The 19,469-nt window shown below is 40.3% G+C and overlaps 1 protein-coding gene across 1 annotated transcript in view; it reads left to right on the forward strand.

Moving 5' to 3' along the window:
- The first annotated feature begins 496 nt into the window (after nt 1-496).
- Nucleotides 497-19,469, forward strand: part of LOC146312726 (hippocalcin-like protein 1) — a 56,948-nt gene continuing 37,975 nt past the window's right edge. Inside the window, exon 1 of the mRNA XM_084738429.1 lies at nt 497-866. The gene's annotated coding sequence lies outside the window, so the exon portion shown is untranslated. The remainder of the gene's footprint in view (nt 867-19,469) is intronic.

The following is a 19,469-nucleotide window of genomic DNA, read 5'->3' on the forward strand; positions in this document are numbered from 1 at the left end:
ACATTCAGTCTTTAACAAATATTACAGATATTGCGATTTCGTAAAAAAAAAGTATTAATTGTTCAGCCTTACAGTTTCAACAACGTAACAGCACCGTACTAACCGTAACAGTTACAACGTCACAAATGATACGTCACTTTGCAGGGAAAAGCTGTTTCTATATAGTCCTCATTTACATCAAAAGAAAATATGGTGAACTGTATTATCTTACACACAGCATGGTGCGCCATGATTCTGTTTTCACACACACACACACACACACACACACACACACACACTGAGAGAGAGGGGTAGAGAGAGACACACACACAGAGGGGAGGAGAGTAGGAGGAGGGATGTGCGCATCGTCGGTGCCAATAGGCGCTGCGCTGTCTAATTAAACCCCCACCACGTAATCCCAACCAAACCATCCCCCCGTTTAAATCCACTCCAGCGGCGCTCGCCACTTGAACACACTGTCCTCCGCTGCTGCTGTCCCGTCCCAGACCCGCAGACCCGCAGACCCGCAGTCCAACACCCGGCCTCTGGAGGAGAGGAACCAGCAGCTCCGCACCGCAGCACCGTCACTGCTGCCTCCAGCCCGCACGTAACATGGTTTGCAGGACTCGGCTGCTGTAGCCAGGGGCCACTTAGTCAGTCACTCAACCAGTCAGTCACTCGGTGTGTGTGGATGTGTGTGAGTGTGCAGTGAGCAGCAGCAGCACTGTAAAGCAGACGGACGGAGATCTCGCTCGGTCATCAAGGAGCACCGGAGGACGGAGCCGAGCCTGGCCGAGCATCCTGCATCTCTACCCGGCTGATCCGGAGCAGGGACACCCTCCTCCTCCTCCTCCTCCCCTCCGCTGACACTACCTCGGCTTCATCGGGTAAGGACATTACCACACGCCGCAGATGTGTAGCCTGCCTCACAAATGAATGTTTAATGTGATGCTGTCGCTGCTAGGATGAATTCGGCTTTTGGAAAAGCGGCGCAGACGCTTTTGTTTACCCACGGACACGGTGCGTATCTCGGCTGTGCGGTGACAATGAGCCGCCGAGTGAAGCAGAGCCAACAGTATGCGATGTGAACACATTCCCGTGTACCCCCCCTGCAGTTTGTATGATCGCATTAAGACAGATGTGTTATGTTTTTTGTGCGTTCCTCTCATGTTGATCACCTTCGGGCTGCTTTAATCCAGTTTAACACTCAAATAAAAGGACGATAAAGCTGTTTTGTGCAGCCAATAGGATGATAGCTGCCATTTTTATGAATGATCCTAACGCGGGACGAGGATGGATGCGCACGGTGGTGCTCTGGATCTTCCAGCTCTCCTCCTTTATGTTAGACCCATGTGGTGCATTCATGTCCCAGCTCCCAGAAAGAGGCAGACAGGAGGTAAAAGGGTAATCTGCATCCTCGTATTTGTTGCTTTAATCCTAATAATATTCTAGTAACATTCTAGTAATATTCCCGTTGAGACTGCTGAGTATATGTCCCAGCACTTAACAGTATTTTGGTACAGTATATGGCAAAAATCTTGACCAAAATTCCAAAATAGGCATGGAAAAGTGTATTTTTTCCTTCCAGTAGTAGGTGTAGATGGATTTTAATCAAATATTTTCCTTTTATTGTGCAGTATTTTAATAGCAATATTCTTTGTTGTTGAATTTCTTTACCCACAGAATTGTAGGATTAGCCTACAACAACATTAGCTGATTGATCCAAGTCCTTTTCTCCATTAGTGAGTCTCAGGTTGGGGATTTTGCTAATTAGACTATCTTCCTACCTTGTAATAGGCTCATAACAGCCTTTCTAACCAATCAGTATGGTTATAATGCAGCTTGTGGTCTGCTCAGTTAGTCTGCACCCTCTTATAGCTGCTGTCCCTGCACAGGGATGGGCAATATATCTATGTTAATATTGATATTCTGATAAGGGCTACAACAATACTTAATCAATTAAATTAATCACCAACTATTTTGAATATCAATGAATCACTTTGAGTCATTTTCTAAAGAAAAAATGTCCAAATTCTTAGATTTTATGTTGTTAAATGTGAATTTTTTCTGGTTTCATTAGTTGTCTGTTACAATAAACTGAATATATTTGGGTTGTGGACAAAACAAGATGTTTGAGGACATCACCTTAGGCTTTAAGGAAACAGGGATCAAGGGATTCTGACATTTTACAGACCAAACAACTAATGGATTTTTCGAGAATAGGATCAACAGATTAATCAATAAATTAATCAGTAATGAAAATAATTGTTAGTTGCAGCCTTAATCCTGGTATGAGGTTAGATATCGTTATAGATTTTGGATATCATGATATGGCATACATGCTGTCTTTTCCTGGTTTTAAAGGCTGTATTACAGTAAAGTTAGGACACGAAGTGCCGCTTTTGATATCTGCCACTGTTCATTTTTTGTCCGTCATGGAACAGACTCTTACATGTTACAGTGATGACAATGGCTAACTTTCAAGTAAAAAATACATATAAACTACTTGAAAGATAAGAAGATGTCATGTCCCGCAGTAGGCTAGCGCCAGCAGCCAGCTAGCTTAGCCTAAAGTGAATACTGGAAACAGGGAAAACAGTCCAAAGGTAAGAGCATTTGCAAAGTTAACATCTTGTTTGTTTAATCCATACAAAAACCTAAGAGTGAAAACTTTGGACAAAGCCAGCTAGTTATTTCTATTTCCAGTTTTTGTGCCAAGCTAAACTAACCAGCAGCTGGTGGCTGCTAGCTTCATATTCACCCCACAGACATGAGAGTAGTATCTATAATGTCCGCTTAGCTTCTTAGCAAGGAAATGTATTTCCCAAAAATTAAACCTTTAATTGAAGCTATCGGTTTTATAGCAACACCATTTAAACAATAGGAAATATTAAATCTGTGCATCTTTTAGATATATTTCATTCAAATTTCAAAATGAACTTCCATCAGTTTGAGAAATGCTTGACTGTACTCGACAGGGCTTAAGGGGTTTTACCATAAACAACAGTTACAAGCTAAGTATTTACATTCGCTAGCTATCAAAAGTGAATACCAGGAATGTAATATTAGATGATGTGTTGTGGTGAGGAGGAGGGATTGATATTTTTCCCTGCAAATGAGACCTTTCCTATCCTGGGAACAGATGCTATCCTGGGAAATGCACTTGTTTTTTAGGTATAATTTCAGCTTTACTGTCAAAACGCATTGGCTGTATTTCAGGCAACAGTATATGTAACAAGGAGTCTCACATAAGAGCAACAAAACACGCACTCCACCTCATCATATAAATTGAATATGAAAAAATATGACAGCCTAAGCTCCAACCTTATTTGTGGTCCTTTAAAACTATAATGAAATTTATTAGTCTGGCAATTTTACAGCTGAATTTTTGCTGCTTAGCCTCAGGATTTGGGGGGGCATTGCACCCACATCTTTAACTCTGAGGGGGCATAAAACCGCCATAGATGGTTCCTATGCTGGTATGAAACAGCAACAAAACATTGTGTCATTTTTTGATGCAAAAAATGCAAAGGAAAGTCACAAATATAGGATGAAACTCAAGGCTTACTTTGGTTGACAGTGACCCAGAAGTGGCGTTCTTATGCACTGAAAAGAATGCGGAGATCCATGGGGAGGTTTCACCCTAAACCTTTACTGTTTGATGTTAGAATATAGACCTGCTTACTGTGTTAGAGACAACTGGTTCAAGATAAAAAAAAAAAAATATTGGATGTTATTCAAGCTCACCAGCATCTGAATTTCTTCATTAAAAATTCATTTAAGAAAATGTCCTCCCCTTCTGTGTTTTACAGAGATTGCACACAGAGTCCCATGATGGAATTTTCTGAGCTTACCAGGCTGTTCTAGCTGTTTTGTTATTTGTCTCTTCCCATTTAGTGATTACAGCCCAAATTATTAACAATATCATGCCCAGGACTATCTCTCTCGTGTATCATATAAAACATGTGATTTATAATTTTATCCATATCGGAGACAGAGTAGAGGTTGTCTTGTTCACTGACAGCAGTGTTGTGGTCTAAATAAATAAAATAAGAAACAGGGGCCCGGTGGCCCTCAGGGTGTAGCCTATATAACATGCCATCTTTAATTATCATCTGTCACTTAGGTGTTCCGGCCCGCTGCTCTCCTTTTCCCCGAGATAACAAGCCTGTTTGTGCCTGATTCCGGCCCTGCCGTGCCACACTGATATGATACATTTGCCTCTACGTTTTCTCTCCCAAATGCCACCCAGCTGTTGCACGCTTTCGGTATAATCCTTTCAGATTTAACCGGTTCCCATCAGACTTGGCATCGGGCACCAAGCAGCGAGATCTTGTGCAGAAAGTCGCCTAGGGAACATTCAAGGGAGTCACGTGAGTGGCAGTTATCGGGTCGGAAGGCACTGTGGTCGTTCTGCAGTTGCCATTCAGGAAGGCTAATAATGAAAAGAATGATGAAGGGTCCGATAATGTGGCCATCACTGGGTCTGCCCCCAGGTTAATGAGAACGTGGTGGAGGAGCCGTCTCGACTAATTGATTTGTATTTGGGCATCGTGTCCTAAGGAAAGCTGCTCGGCTCAATCTGGGCAGGTTGTGAAACGGGCAGAGTCCTGCTGCTGGTGTTTGGTTGTGTAGAGGCAGCGTTTAGCCTGCATGTGCTAATGCTAGACTAGTTGTTACATAAGAAGATAAATGTGTGCTGGAGCACCTCTCGCTCAGTCACCCCGGCTCCTAAACACACTCGCCTGCACACACACTCTCATAACTTGTATACACTCTTAGAAATACAAGTGCTAACTAGAACCATAAAGGGTTCTTCAGCTTGTCCCCTTTTTGGTTCCTAGTCGAAACCTTTAATGTCCCACTTCAAACCTTTTTACAGAGTTCTATCTAGAACCCAACAGAAAGAGTTATACCTAGAACCATCTGTGAAAAATTTCACCCAGGACCCCTGAGGGTTTTATCTAGAATCCACTCAGGGGAGTTCTACCTTTTGTATTATGGTACAAAGGACTCTTGGGAAAAGAATTCTCAGATTTAAACAATCCTTTAAGAACTCTTTCTTTGGAAACTCTTTTAGGGTTCTTGGATGGAAAAGGTTCTTAATGGAACCCTTAGTTATACAACCTTGACAAACCCTTTCTTCAAAAGCGGGCTCTTCAGAAGCAAATGGCTCTGGGTAGAACCGCTGTCAGTCAGTAATAACCCTTTTGAAACCTTAATTTCTAGTGTAGAAGAGCCCTTTTTAGTTCCTGGTAGAACCTTTTATAAATGTTCCATCTGTAACCCTCTCAGAGGGTCCTGCCTATAACCCATCATAAAGGATTATAACTAGAACCATTTGCAAAAGGTTACACCCACAAGCCCTTATGAAAAGTTCTACAGAGAACCCTTCTATGATGTAACGGTTCCACACAGAACCCTCTCTGGTGGTTCTATTTAGAACCTTCCCAGCTTCTAAGGGTACAAACAAGAACCCACTCTTGGTTGTTTTGCCAAGACCTCTTTTATATTCCAAGGTTTTCATTTAGAACCCACCTAGAGGAATGTAAAAATTTGATTACATTTGATAAAGGTTTCTCTACATTTCTCTTGTCTTCCATGGGTTCTACAAAGAACCACATTGTATTCTACAGATGTCTACATTGCTTTGAACAAACCTCGAAGAGCCCTTTCTTCCCAAAAGGGTTATTTGGATGAAAGGGGATCTTAATGGAACCCCTAGTCTTACAAAGAACCCTTGACAAACCCTTTCTGCAAAAAAGGATTCTTTAGAAGCAAACTGAACCTCAGCCCTTACTGAAGAACCCTTTTGGAACCCTTATTTCTAAGAGCCTCTGTATACACATCAGAGGTTTTAACCCTGAGGCAATAAGCACCTAGAGAGTGATAGATGTTGTAGTCAAGGTGTGTTTCAATGAGGCAGGTGATTTGCAGGGAAATGGTTTCAGTATCACCTCTTAGTCCCTTCAATGGCTCTCTGTGTGCAAAGTATTATTTCTATACTCTGTACTGCAGGCTTTCACAGGAACAGTGGAGTGTTGCTTATGTAGGTGACCTTGCTCTCATGTGACACTGCTAGAAATTCTTGACAAGATGCCCCTGACTGCATGTATGCATGGAATATATAAGTACTCGGCCTGAAAGTCACTTTGAATTAAGGTTTCTGTCTTTTCACGTGAACGTAGGTCAGTGGTGGATCACAGGGTAGAAACATCAGCGTCTTGGAGCTCTCCCTTTCTTCCAAGGAGACAAGTAAAACCTTTGAATGCTCCCGATGCTTGGAGACCTTGGTGGAGCCGGAGCTGGAGTGGCCTCTGGGCCTTGGGTCGGGTTAACTTCCCCCCACAGAGGCATGCTGTTTGTACATCTTCTGGCAGCATGATGGATGTGGAAGGCCAGTGGAATTTTCTCAGAGGAGAACTCTGAGGGCTTTATGGGAAAAAGAAATAGTGAATAGTCATTAAGAGAATAATAACAAGATGGAAGTAAAGGCTGAGTGTAAAATGGTTCTGTGGTCTGGTGGTATAACACAGTAATGGGAAGGAAATTGTTCTGTTTATCCTCTATGAGAGTTATGTTACATTTTGTCCTAAGTACTCTGGTGTTATTAGCAAATACCACTTTCCCATGAACCATTATCACCATGATTGCCAGTGTTCCCGGGAATGGGACCCTCCGCCTCCCTCTGCTGCGCTTTGTATTTATATTACATTGTATTTGCATGTAGTTATGTTGTGAATTCTTCACATTCAGATGCATTTATGTTCAAAGACTTTTATTTTGAAAGGTTTTTGTCACCACTTCCTTATCTTTCCGTTCATCCTCTCTGCTGTGTTTAGTCTATTTATCGAATTGTTACAGGTGCAGAAGACCTGCTATTAAGATGTAGTAATTAATGTTAGCCTGGTAGGAAATTAGACTCGCTAAGTGCTAGCTGGCTAGCTAAGTTGCTAGCTTGCCATGTATTACTGCACAGATATGTATGCATTTGTTTCTTTGTGCTTTAGTACCAAAACTAGAGAACTATACTATACCACTTCACTTTCTTATCCCACATATTTAATGGGAAAATAGTCCAACTCACTGTCACGTTGTGCTAACAACAATTCAGGTAGACAACTGGCAGTTGATTTGAATTGCAGAGATATAAAATCAGCAAACATGCATGTCATTTTCAGCCATAACGGTAATGTATATAGTTGAACTAGGTGGTCTGACCTAGCTGATGCTCCTGCTGTGCCTAGCTAGTAAAGCAACAGTGTAGCTTGGCTAGCATCTAACTGCTAGTTTGAGGTAAACTCAAGATTTTCTTTAGTCTGTGGCCTAACAGATGAACCAGGTTTTCAAACTAATGTTAGTGAAAGTGTTATTAATGTGTTAGTAATGTAGTAATAGTAATCTGATATTAAAATATAAAACATCACTCTTTCAAATAGCATCACAGAAAAACGTTAAACATGTTGCTGTCATTAAATTGTATGTACACGATGGTATTGTAAACCAACATTGCAATTGGTCCTACCAAATTAAACAAATAAAATTAAAGTTCAGAAAAAAAGTAAGATTTTAACACTTGAAAAACAAATACTGTGGATATTAGGACTTTGTCAGTGTGATTTGATCAGATTTGACTGACAGTGCTCACAGCATAAGCAGACACCCCCATAACTGTTGTCACATGTTGTGTATATAAACGCATTGGGGCGCAGAAATGTATGACATCACTTTGTTCCAAATTAGTCCCTCCCACTTCACATCAATGACAAAAGCAATGACAACAACAGAAATACAGAAATCTCAAAAACTCTTACAGGAAATAGTTCAAATTTTGACAAACAATGTTGTGTTCCTGTAGGACCACATTACTCATAACAGGAATCTGACAGAGAAAATGGGTTTTCAGGGTCTTTAACATGACCACAATGGTTTCCTTATTATAACCAGGTAGTTGTAATTGCCTAAACACACCAAACTTTGTTGTTTGAGTGTGAAAACTTTTTGTGGTGCAAACAGGTGTGGTGTCTGTATCTTCTTTTTATGTGCAAAAGGCATTTCACTGTTTGCTGCTTAATGACTATATTCAAACAGTCTGGCCAAGAAAAGCAACCACCACCTGTGTGAATTCTTCCTATTCCAGTTTTATTTGTTTTGAGCACTATGAGGCATTACACCCATTTTGAAGCTGACATTTCCGACTAATGGTGTTTTTAAAAAACTGAAAACACATTAAATTGGTGCTCAAGTGCTTTAGTGTTGCACTTTCTCAAAATTTAAGAAACTCAAGAGAAAGATTAAATTAAGAGAAGAAAGCAACAGAGACCCTTTAAAAACAATGCATCCTATAATTCCCATAATGCTCTGTAAACTCAGTAGCATCTTGCATTGGACCTTTTCTGCCCCCCTGAATGCCATCTTCTTTCAAACCTCACACCTCCACTTGTAATGCAATTTTTCAGTCTCAAGCATGAGCTGAAATAACCCCGATGACATCATAGTGAGGTCATTTCTGAGACTTGGAACAAGCTCCGTCAGAGTCAAAGAAGACATTATGAAACTGTTTTCACAGGTTGAGTGTGTGTAAAATAAGTGGAGTGCAGCAACCATAATTCTTGTACCTTAGAGGCAGTGCAGAAGAAAAAAAGTCAGTATCCACATTTTGGATGAGAAGGTTTGTAAACTGCTGCATGTTGCATCTTTACCATGAAGCTAGTGAGAATCAGAGAAGACTTGCAACACGATGTTTTCATGCTGTGTAATGCTTCTCTCTGTGTAGCTGTGTTTTTATATGTAGGGGAGTAGGATGAGTGGGATGTGGCCTGCACAGGTTGACACGAGGTCTGTGTTTCCCATGTGTGCTGCCGGCCCTGTAATCTGCCCTGATCCTACTGGGAGGGGCGTCTCCTGCCCGTCAGAGATCCAGTCTGATAAAGCCCGCGATAAGGCCGAGAGAGCAGCTGCTCAGTTGGAGGTAAATGGCTCAGAGCAAAACACAGCGCGGCCCAACAGCAAAGATGCTACCCATCAACCTAAGTGTGACGCTCCATGTAGCTTAGAGCACAGCCGGTGAGGGGTTTGGTCCCTGTTAGAGCATCCTTACTGTATGAATCAACCTCAGTTTGGCTTTTGTTATGTATTATGAATAAATCCAGTGATGGAAGAATTTCTCAGGTCTTTTACTTAGTAAACATACCAATACCACAAAATACACCACTACAAGTCAGAGTCATTAATTCAAACTCTTACTTAAGTACAGAAGTGTTACATCATCAATATATACCAAAAGTAAAAGTACTTGTTCTGTAAATAATTTACATTATATTATTATTATTATAATATATTATTAGTTATACCGATGAATCAATGCACAAGTAGCAGTTATTGGAGCTAGTTTTAACTACACACTACAGTGAAGTGTGGTAGTAGTCTAGTGGTATATATAGAAAGATAGCAGTGCAACATGGGAGCCCACTCCATCTGTAGATACAAAGGGCTCATTCTGAGGTAACAAAAAACACAACAATTGATGCTGCCTCAGTGGGCATTGTCCTTTTCCTGTACAAAATGACATATAGGGTCACATCTTAAGTTGTAGGGACTATTTTTGCAAAACACTAGCTAATTGGCTAGCCAACAATTGATGCAGATTAGCTGGCTAGTCTTTTGCTAACATTAGCTAATGTAAGAGCTGAATATATATCATTTTTACAGATCCCACAGCAACATCAACCATATTCAAAAGTTGGTTTTCTTCTCAACATATATGAGCTTAGCACATAATATATCCAAGTGCAGGAAACAGGAAAGGAGAAAGTTAACCAAGGCACCAAGCTTGCTCAATTGTATTTGGAGCACATACCAAAAAGGGGCAGGGCTTAGGATGGGTGCATTCTTGTTTTCAGGTGATTACACACTAATTAAAATTGCTTATGAATAATATATTACATTTCTGCCATTTTCTGCCAATAGAGACCCCTGAGTCTTGCACTCTTTATGCAATTCAAATCCCTGGTTATAGGGAGATCTCACTACGCTGTCTCCAGTGAGTCCAATCAAACTGATCTGGAATAATTTGACAGCTCTGGTAAGTGGCCCCTCCTTTTGTCTTCTAATAGGGGCATAAAAATAAATTAAGTAGGAAGAGGAAAGAACCACAAAAGTGCAGTGGGTTAAAACAATAAAGTAGCTAATGAGACAGGATAAAAAAAATCTCATCAAAGGAAGTAAGAGGAGAAGTTTGGAGCAGAGATTTGTAATAAATGACAGTAATTCTGCGAGTTCACCTCCTGTTCTCTCCTCTCCTTTCCTCTCCAGTAGCCATTAGGAGGCTGAAAGGGCAGCCAATTACTCCCAGAGCTCTGCATGCGGTTTGGCTAATGAAGTCAGGGGGGAGAAAAGTGTGCGAGCAAGTGTGTACGTGTGTGTTCTTTAGCATAAAAGGGCCAGCGGCTCTCAACTGATAATGCGCGGTGGAGAACACACACTCGCCACGCGCTCAACTGATACCTCTGGTTGAGATCGTATCCTCCTCGTGTCCTCTTTGCCTCTATCTGTCCTCCTCCTCACTCCTCTCCCACACCACAAGAATATTTGTCTTTACCCATTTCACTTTTTGACATCAGATTTTTTTTCTCTCCCACTCAATCATTAGATGTCTTCCTGCCAATCTTCAATTACCCTTTCATCTTATTTCAGTACATTTTAATTCATCTCCTCTCTCTGTTGCATGTAGATTCAGTCTAAAGGAGCTAGTAGTTTAATTAGTCCCTTTAGACTGAGGAGCTGTACAGTAGGCTTAACAAAAATATTTTCTTTTCTCTCAGCTCTCCCCTGACTCGGCTCCTCAAGGGGTTCTGTCTTGATTTAGAAGCCTCTCTTAGCCCGTCCAAACAAGACACCTGCACCTGTGGTGACCTGCAGCAACAGTGTCTTTTGTTTGATATGTTGCTTTTCTGTTTGTTTCCCTGCCTGGAGAAGGGGAGATTTGTTCAGCCTGTTGCCTGATCCATTGTTATCCTACTATGCTGGCAGTTGTAACCTTTTTTCTTGTCATATTGGTCTTTTTTTTTGCGTCCATGTTTGGCCTGCAGGAGTACGAACAGAACTCACAGACTAATGGAACCAGCCACTGTTATATGATTTGATATGAAGGCCATGGGATGCTCCCCACCAACAGGGGCGTATCCAGACTTTTTTGGTTGGGGTGGCCCAAGTCACTTATGCAGAGGTGGCATGAAGTACGTGCATGCATATACCATTTCTCATACCTACTTTAATTACTAAAATTACACTATCTTAAATTTTCAGGTGTTTAAATTTTGTACTTAAAAGCCAATCACAACACACCTGAGTGGCACCACAAAGATGTAGTGCTTCCATACTTTATTCTTCATGTCCGCAAAGTGAAATTGTAAGTACTTTTATTTTTCATGCCTTATTACTTCAGTAATTAACCTTGTAAAAGAATAAAAGTAGGCTGCATACAAAAGAAAACAATGCACATTTAAAAATATTCATCAAACAGTTCAAACTAAGGTCCCGCCTTTCACGTGACAGATAACACATCATACTTCATCATGCCCACTCTAGAAATGCCCCTGCCCACCAGAACCAGAACTGTTCAGATGGTCAGGAGGGGTACACAGAGAGTCCTCTGTTGCTTGTTTGATTTGATGGTGTTTCTCTGAAGAATAAGTGCCACAGTACACACCCACTGGGCAAAAGAACAAGTGAGCAGAAAACTGCCCGTAGAGGCAGAATATTTTCACGTCTAACTCAGTAAATTAAGGACTGATTTTGACCAAACCAGCGATGGTGATTGATGGAACGGTGGAACGACTAATAAAATGGTTTTGGTGAGTTTTAATGTTATTTTGTTTCTGCTGACTTTGAATGAATTGTGCTTTATGATGAGAAGTTAACAAGGCAATTAAACTCATCTTAGTAAAAGAGAGACACTTTAATTCAGGAGGTGTGTGTTTTTCTGTTTAATAAGGAAAATAGGTAATAATAAAATAATGTTGACTATTTATTGGACGCAGCGAATGTACGTATGCGTTACATCATACACCTGCGTGAATACATCAGTACTCATCACTCGCTGGTTGTTGGGCTGACAGTGGCCGGAGGCAAAACTTTAATCCAACCCTAGTCCAACCATACTGCATATCCCTCACCTCTATGATGCTCGCTAATGTGCAGTGTAAGCACAGATGGAGAGCAAACTCTCTGATAAAGTACAGGAACGCCTGCATATTGGCTAAAAAAACCAAAAAACTTTTAGCTTGAAATTAAAGGTTATGAATATTCCTTGACATTGGATCTAGACTTTCATAAGCACACCAGGGAGGGGGTGTGTGCTTATCTGTAAATACTCGCTGGTGTAAAACTGGTTGAAACAGTGTGCAGCTGCGATAATGAGTTATTAACTGTTTGTCTTTTTATCTGCCGAGAGAACTGCAGAGCATCTCCCAGTGCACCCAGCCTTATTAAGGGGGATTTTACACACCACTCTGTGGACAAGTCCCCTAGCTTTTGTACACGGTGTGGTGCTGGACCTTTTTTATGGAACCATCAGGGAAGCTTAAAATCTTATTGCAAAGCTCCACTAGGCACCTCTGATCATAATACTGTTTAGTTCCAGTTGACTCTGAAGAGACAAAAAACAGAGTGCAAGGACATGTTGTGGTCTGAGTCCTCTTTTCAGAGACTAAACTATTTTTTTGAATGTGCAAACCAGGAGTTTTTCCTGAATCCTCTTCTGATTTAGATAAAGTCACAACATTTTGGTTTTGTTTGTCAACCCATAATTTTGTCCTTTGAATAATACTTCCCTTAGCATGTGCTCAGTACCTTTTATGAATCGCGCACACTCAGAAATGATCTTAACACTGAGTTTAAGTACAGAAGAAACACATACAAGTATATTTTTATGAGACCTGTGGTCCTGAGTGAAAGTGACCACACTGAAAGGCTGTACTAGTGTCATATTTATGCATAACTTTCAGTCCTCTTTGGAACAGCAGAAGATACCCAGGCTTTGGAGGGCAGCAACGTCACCTCACCCAAGTCACGAAATTATTATTGCCCCATGGCTTTTACCCAGAAATTCTACCAGGTGTGTCATGTCTGTGCCACGGTTCTGATCCGTCCTCTGCACAGCTGCAGCACCCACCAGCAGAGTTTCAGAAGCATTTCAGCAGCAGAGTGTTTTGGCTAATCATGTTTACGTGCTCAGAATTTGTTGATCAGGTCCTCTTTCCTTGCTCTTTGTGTTTCTACCATGGATAAGCAGGCTACGTGGTTAAATAGTTTATTTTCTGTCTGTCTTTATGATCGCGTGTCTGCACAGGGTCTTTTATTTTGAAAATTAACTGGATTCTCACTGCTTTTTCTGTGTCTGACTTCCTGCCCATTCAATGTCGATATCTTACAATATCTAGAATCTCTCCAACTGCCGCGGCATGGCTGTAACGCGGCCCAGGCGTGCCTGGTTGAAATTGCGGGTTAGCTCCCACGCAGTGAAAACTTTTCAATAAATTGGTAAAAAAGAAGATATTAGCCCTGACACACGACAGACTGGACCACCTCCAGTTTGCTTCAAAGACAGAGAGAGGTTGAAGATAGTCTTGTATTCTTTTTTTATTTACTATTATTGACTGCTGTCTGTAAAGCAAATTGCCCCTCTGGGACATTAAAGCTCTACTCTACTCTACGCCTGAGCAGAATGTGGGGAATTTTATGGAAGAATAACCACCAGCTGTGTCTTCCCGTCAGCCACATAAATATAAACACAGTAGTGGATGTTGTACCTGTATTTTTGTTTTATACGAGAGCCAAGCAGTCTTGCGATAGCGAGAGGAGTGAGATAAAATGTTCCAGGTGAAAAATTATAACCTGTTTCATACCATGACAGCATCAATTAAGCTCAGCGTTTTCCCCCCAGCCAGCCCCTCGCAGGCCTCTCAGGGCAATAACAGAGGGCCAATCAGAAATAGAAAAATCGATCTGGCGCCGGCTGGCTTGGATGCATTTACAAGCAGCCGTAATGACTGCAGACTCATTTCTTCAGCTGCTGGTGCAATCACATAGCAACCTTTCTCTGTGGAGCTGTGAGCAAAAGAGTGGTATTATTCTGTAGAGTCTGTTCAATTAAATGTGCTGCCTGCCTCTCAGGGCACAGCGTGATACTCTCATAATGCGAGCTGCCGCTATAAGGCTCATAGCTCCTTCTTTGATGTTTGTTTGTGGAGATACTTTTTACCATCATCAGTAATTTTCTTGCACCAGTTTTTTTTTTTTATTGTTGCTGCTGCTGTTGTGCTAAATTGGTGATTCACTGGGGCCAGGGCTGGACACCAGAACATGCCAGATATTATAGATATTGTCTGTTTTTTTGCAGGTTGCATGTTGTTGATCAGTGGTGATGAAGAAGTCTCATGAGGCCAAACAAGTCTCTAATGAGAAGTAATGATGGGAAACACGCGTGGTGGTAGATGATAGTGGTGGAGCAGGCAGTCAGATCTTTGACTTTACTAATTAGCAGTGGGTCAATGGAAAAATAATCAGTGAGGGTTGTGATGGTATGGATTTTTTCTGACTGCAGTGAAAAGGAAACTTATTCATGGTTTACCGCAACTGCCCAAATAATTACATTTTGTGGGATTTTTGACTGTTGAAAGATTCTGTTATGAGAGTAGCATTGCTCCTTTCTCCCAGTATTTGTTTTTCTCTCAACCAGTGTTGGGCAGTAATATATTACTGCAGTATTAGTACTTTCTCCAGTTATATGTAAACAGTAAAACAGTAATAACCATGTAACTAAGTTACTTTTTGACCTCTGTAGGCTCTTATGATGACATGTACATGCGGCAGGTCAGGGCAGGTCGTGTCAGCTGTGAGCTAAGGAACTAAACAAAGGATGGAGGAAGAGAGAGAGAGAGAGAGAGAGAGAGGCATACTTTTCACAGGTGGGTCATTATTTTGAGATTGTTTGGCTCCTCAAGAGAAAATATGCGGTGATGGAATCAAATTTGAAGGCCACACTCAGAGGGGTCGACTTTGTTTCCACTGCAGCTGACATCTTGACAGCTGACAACAAAAGCTTTCTGGTTTGTTAACAAGTAGTATAACAAAGCTGCCAACAAGGTACAAAAGTAATATAGTAATATACAAGTAATGCAACTGATTGCTTTTGATACCAATACTTTCAAAGGAATAAATAACTTGCCCAACACTGCTGTCAATCCTCATCTATTTGGTCTGTATCCTACAAAAAAAAAAAACTACACTTCAACGAGCACACAACTTAGTTTGATATCTTTTTAAAGAAGTTGAATGTATGAATAGAAATTTTGAGTGTTACATCAAAAAAATCTAATCGAATTGTGACTTGATAACCGAAAGTCATACTTAGTCATGGATTTGAAGAGTTGTGACACCCCTCTCCTTTGAGGAATAGGGGAGTGTGCAGCCTGTGGTTGAGCAGCAGGCTGAGAATGATGGTGCTGCTGCCAGGACAAAGACTTAAAACTAGCAAACCTGTCACTGCGGCAGTAAATGTACAGTACAGGATTCTTCCCATGATGCCTTGGGTTGAGTCTGTGGACAAATCAGAGGCTATGTTCCTGACATGTAGTATGTGACAGCTCTGATCTCAAACACATTACACAATGGAATGACCCTTTAAATAAAATATGATGACGGTAGGCGTCACATGACTGTGGTACTGCAATAATATGGTTCTCATCACGGCCCTATACGCAATTCAAAGCATTAAATGATACTCAAAGGTGTCTTCTTGTGAGGTCACACATGTTGAATGCATTTTCTTCTTGATAAAACATTTGCAAACTCGATTTTTTTTTAAAGCCACTGGAAAGCCACATCCACAATAGTCTTCCTATTATGTAATTTAAGGTCATGTTTATATAGTAAGCATCTAAAAAAAGTGTTTGAAATCAGTGTCAGTTTCCTGAAATCAGGTTGAAATGGGGCATCATATGCTGCAACATTTATTATTTAAAGTACACAATTAATCCCACTTTCCTCCCAATTTGAGCCTGAAATTGTCATTATATCACTCCAGACTCCTCTGAAAAAAACAGTAATTTTACCTCATAGAACACTGGAATTTCTGGTCTACCTCAATCAGCAGCAATTAAGGTTAGTTTGAATCTGAACTGATGCATCAAAACACCAAAGTCACTCAATAATATAAAAAACTAATGGATCAAGGCAGCAGGAGGGCAGCAACCCCCCGTGTTCTGTGAGGTAAAACGGCTGTTTTTATCGAAGGAGTCTGGTGGCTTTGAAGAGAGCGTAGACAGCAGCTTCACTCACCATCAGAAAAGTGTCTGACGACAAAGTAAAGCTGTGAAAACTTTCTAATTACAAACAAACAAACTGATATAGATTTTTTTTAGGTGGCTAAAATATATTTTACTGCTGAGCCTGTCCACAGCTTCTGTGACAGTGCTCCTGAGGGAGATCAAATCAGGGATCAAAACTGGATCTGCCATCCACACGCAGTCTTGAGAAATGATCCAAAGGGCAAAATGAGCTGTTTTCTTCTACGTTATTTATAGTGATAAAGGTTTATTTTCAGTCAGGTTCTTGTGGATGCTTAATGAGTCCCAACTTTGATATCATATATATATTTTCAGATTTCAAGCCAGATTACCAGAGGCTTTGATTAGTTTACATCCTGCACTGTTTGCATCCATGTTTGTCTTCATCCTTACATTCACTGAGGCTTTGCTACCTTTCTTTTACTGCTACCAGCTGCTAATTAGTGGAAACATGAACGTGTAATACGTCACTGCATACTTGTGTGTAGATAAAGGATATACAAACAAGACAGAAATCATCAGCTGTAAATAGAGCAGCCTCTGTCCTTCACATTAAGCAGATCTGTAGCAGAATACTCAGAGTGCATCACAATAGAGATGTCTTAAATGAAAAGCCTGTGACACGATCTGCACTGAAGCTTACACGGCCGTCAGCGATCAGAGCGCCGCGCTGCTGTGTAAGCTGTTATTCTCCACGGTGGAGATGTGAGATGTATCCGTGTTTTCACTCACACGTTAATGGAGAATGAGAGAGGGGTGGAGAACGAGAAGGACGAGAGAAGGAAGCAGGTCGAGATAAGAGGAGGAAGTGAAGGAGGCAGAAGGTGTGAGAGACGTGGAGAGCCACAGCTGAGAGCTCAGATGTATGTAATTTCAGAAACAGTCGTTCTCACTAGTGCCTTCATTTCCTCTATGGTAAATATAATGGGATTATTGATCGCTTATTGATGTGTTATTACAGTCATACGGACATTAGCTGTAAGTCTGATGTTGATGTTAAACTTCATTTTATAGCTTCTTTCAAAGTGATTATAATCAATATTTTTACAATCCTTCAAGTGACACAGAAAATAATGTAACAATATTAAAGTGGTCACTTGTAGTGATGAATCTATGGAGAATTATCATCTGAAAATGCAGCTCTCTTTAGTTTAACTGTCCATCCACAAATGTGTTCTACTAATATTTTTATTGCATTTTTTTTAAACTAAAAGTTACAGTAGCAGTACAATGACATAATAACACAGGTCACATGTGCATCATTCTATAGCTTCCCATAATTCCCAACACCCATCTCCCACCTTCATCTATCCAATAATGTCTACAATTAGTGGTAGTTTATATAAGAAATATGAAAGTAGAAAAGGAAAAGTGATATCAAAAAACAAACAAACAAACAAAAACACGGCCCACAGCCAATGTGTGTTTCTCTATTGTAGAGCTGCAACAATTAACTGATTAATCAATTATTAATTGAGTGTGAAATTAATCACCAACTATTTTGATAATTGATTAATCGGTTTGGGAATTTTCTAAGAAAGGAATGTGAAAATTCTCTGAATCCAGCTTCTGAAACATGAATAAATTTTTGCTTCTGTACTTCTCTCTGAACTGAATGTATTTGAGTTGTGAGTAAAACAACATTTGAGGACATTGTCTTGGGCTTTTGGAAACACCGATTAACATTTTTCACCATTTTCTGACATTGTAACACAAACAACTATTTATCAGTTAATTGAAATCCCTAATCTAGTGGTCCATCAACACTGCCAGTGTCATTCTTAATGAGACTCATTACATGAATCTAATGAAGGAACACATAAAGAAGCTTCTTACAGTCCTTCTAGCCATCCTGTATCTCTTCTACCAGAACAACAACGTCTTTCAAATCACTTTTTTTTTTTTCAATAAAATAGGTAAAAGAGCCCCAGATTGCTTAGAAAAGGTCATGTTTTACCCTCACTAACACAGATGATCTTTTTCATTGAAAGACAACAGGACATTTCTCTCAACCACTGACCTGTTTGAGGTCTGGTAGTGTTTTTCCAAGACAGGGAAATCAGACCTCTTGCTTACAATAGTCACATATCAAGGAAGGATTGTTTACTTTTCTGCATTCCCAAAATCACGACCTTTTGGTGGAGAGGTAACATTTGAGATAAAATCGCCCAAAACTCACATATTTTCAGACATTCATCTCCTCATAGAATTACTCAAGAGAATTCGCAGACCGTGTTGTGAGCATTTTCACATAGGAACTATTTTCTTTCTCTTAGAAAGTAGTTCCAGTAGATTCTACAGGAGAAAGAAAGTAGCGTAAAACTGCTCACAACAAAGGTCTGTGGAATATCTTGAAGAACCGGGTCATGATTTTTGGAGCGAGACACTGGTTTAGATTTTTTCAAATGATTTTTTTTTTTTTTGGTGCTTGGAGCAACACAGGACTTGTGCCATGTAGTCCCATTATATTTAAATGAAGGCAGGCACCTCTACAGCCAATATCTCCAAAACTCTGCAACTCACACCAAAACTATCTGGGGAAAAATAGCACCACAGGCCAGAGGAAAAATATGTATTTTTGATTCTTATAGACAAAATACTTCATCTGCAGATTAAAAGATGATGGAAACAATCTTACACTGCAGAAGAAGTAAGCAGAATGTCTGCTCCTGAACTGTTCATTAACATCGGAAATTAAGATGCCTGCTAGTCTTTTCTCAAGGGAAACCTTCACTGGGGATACGCACTAAAACACTAACATTTGCAGTCTTGTTAAGATTGATTCAAGTAAGATTTAATTAAGTATTTGTCTTCAATTAAACTGCTGCATTGCTGTAGAAAGAGTAGATGTAGCTGGTGATGGCTAATGGGAATCCATTTAAATGAATAAATAATAACACATTAGGATGTACAATAACACATCATTAAATTATTTTTATAGATTCAGCATCACATCACGTGGAATATGGATTCCTTGTACACCATTTTATCATGTTTGACTTTCTAAAGGATCTTCTAATTTAAATGCAGAACTGATTAATTATGCAGCTTTAACATAAGAAGCGGTGTTGATTTTCTTGGTGAAGAATTTCTCATCACCTAGGTGTAGTAAAGAGTCACACTTCTGGCAGTTGTAATCCA

The sequence above is a fragment of the Lutjanus erythropterus genome, chromosome 16, assembly GCF_056507025.1.
Source record: "Lutjanus erythropterus isolate fLutEry1 chromosome 16, fLutEry1.hap2, whole genome shotgun sequence".
Classification (NCBI taxonomy): domain Eukaryota; kingdom Metazoa; phylum Chordata; class Actinopteri; order Lutjaniformes; family Lutjanidae; genus Lutjanus; species Lutjanus erythropterus.